Here is a 2393-nt window from a genome sequence, read left to right as displayed (position 1 = left end):
AGAACACAAAATGGGTCATTAGTTAAAGGAAAGCTTAGGACACTCTAAGGCACGACATGAATTTGAAAGAAGTGAAAATTTTCCTAAATGCCTCATAGTCTCTTATTCATAATTATGGCGCGCTTCACAACCATGAACAAGACCCTATTCGACGCGGTATGTTGGACTCCAAGGATCATTCAAAACCTCGGGCTCTGATACCAAGTTTGTCACGACCCAAGCCTAGGGACTAGACGTGACATGGCGAATGAGGAACCCGAAAGTACCTCAAACAAGCCTCTTAGCATTCTTTTAGCCTTTCATAGGTAATAATGATAAATAGACAAGCGGAAATCATAATAATAAATCTTTAACTTACATATGTCCAACAATACCTCTAACTATTAGATTTAATGGGGCTAAGACAAGTTCCTAGCTCACCCTCAATCATAATAGAAGAAATGCCATAATAAAATATCTTAACATATCATAAGCTAGAAAGACAAAGGAGTATTGTTCCCGGAACATGGGAACTCACCAAAAGTAGTCTTCAATGGAATATCAACTAGCCACGTGGAGGAGAACGAGGAGGAGCAGCGATCCCTACATGGTGATATCATGTAGGCAAAAGAGTATGCGTTAGTACTTTGAATGTACTAAGTATGTAAGGATGCATGAACATTGAGAAAATATTATAACATTTATGTAATATGGAACATAATGTAATACATGCATAATAAATCATATGGATATCCTTTAAAACATTCATTTTGTGGGAAGCTAACCATAACCGACATTTAAGACCATACGAGCTATTACATGGAATCCAACATAACCCCCTACGTTGGCCGGGGAGACTACTTGCCAGATAGAACTCCGTCAACTTCATTCATTTCTTTAACTTTAACTTTAAGGGCTATTTATGGATCCATTAGCCTAAGCCTACAAGGGCTCCTATGTTGGCACATAGTTAATGAGATAAGGGGTTGCTACTAGGATTCCCTTACCGAATCCCACCTTAATGCCTCATTCGGTGCTAAGTCAATCCCACAGAATAGTTTAATATTTCAAAATATTCATAGCATATAACTTGAGAATTCAAACATCATATTCGGTAGAATAGCTCATTAAAACATTTGATAATTCAAATATGCAAGAATTGTCCTTATTGCATAAAGAATCCATGATTCATATCATTTTATCATTCTTTCATTTCATAAGACTCCCTTTTTGATCATTGATATTACTTTCATAAATATTTATTTGGAGTCAAAGCTTTCAAGTCAAACTTTATTAAAAACATAGTAAAACTAGGTGGGTTCAAATCACTTCAACTTGCAAATATATATGTAAATAAATATACATAAATACTTTGAAATCCATTAATTAAAAATCATGCTTTAAACAACCCACCATGAATTTCAACAACCTTTAAAAATATAAATAAATAAATTACTTGCAATCCATCAATTCATACATATAAAATTATGTTGCATCAAAATAGAGCAATAATCATTAGTTTAACCATAATTCATACTATTAAGTAAAAATAAGAATTAACATAAGAAAATATTACTTAAAATCAAGATATTTAATTGAAAGAGTTTTTGGACTACATGGATGGAAGAACCCATGGATAAATACACACATAACTTAGAGTAGAGTTTAAAGAAAATAAATATAATTTATCATATAATCAAAATAATTTAGACATGAGAGTGGAAGGAATACTCTCATTGAAGCCTTACATACCTGGAAACCGAAGCTTTAGTTGGTACCGGAAGACTTAATGAACACTCTTGAGTCCTAGCTTCTCTCTTTGCCGGAACGTTTTGTGTACTACCCGGAATATATGAATCACCGGAATAGTATTTCTTCACTACTAAAAACTAAAACTATATTTGAGAATGTGTATAGAGAGAAGATTTATTTGAGAAAGCTTGATGAATAAAATGAGGAAATAAGGTGGGTATTTATAGGTGGGAAAGATGACCTAACAATAAATAAAATAATTATAAATAAAAATCTGAAAATTTAGTGGAATATATTGATGTCATGGATGATGTTAAATGGAGGACAATTTATGTCATGAGTGATGTCAAATGTATCTAGATCTTTCTATGGTAGGTGAAATGAGTTATCTTTGACAGAATACTCTTTTTGGGAGCTGCGTTTGAATAAGATAAATTCCTTATTAGGATTTGGTGTCTCATAAGAATTGTAGATATGGAATTCTAGTTTCATATCGTTCAAGAATCAACCAATTTGGATAAACCTACAGTGAGATATGATTTTTCTTCTATAAACACTCATTTCCGTAACAGCATCCTACCTTACAAAGATTAATTTATTTGACCTACTTAACCTACGAACTTAACATATGGTTTTCATAAAAGTTGTAGTTAATGATCTTG

The 2393-nt window shown here is 32.6% G+C and overlaps 1 long non-coding RNA gene across 1 annotated transcript; it reads right to left on the bottom strand.

Annotated features, from left to right (window-relative positions):
• Window positions 1–319: 319 nt before the first annotated feature.
• Window positions 320–1851, bottom strand: LOC129902104 (uncharacterized). Its single transcript, XR_008770047.1, has 2 exons — window positions 1732–1851; window positions 320–582 (listed from the first exon to the last, which is right to left on the bottom strand). It is a non-coding gene; the product is annotated as an uncharacterized LOC129902104 (long non-coding RNA).
• Between the last annotated feature and the right edge of the window lie 542 nt (window positions 1852–2393).

The sequence above is a fragment of the Solanum dulcamara genome, chromosome 9, assembly GCF_947179165.1.
Source record: "Solanum dulcamara chromosome 9, daSolDulc1.2, whole genome shotgun sequence".
NCBI classification, from domain to species: Eukaryota; Viridiplantae; Streptophyta; class Magnoliopsida; order Solanales; family Solanaceae; genus Solanum; species Solanum dulcamara.
This window is presented reverse-complemented; position numbering and strand designations above follow the sequence as displayed.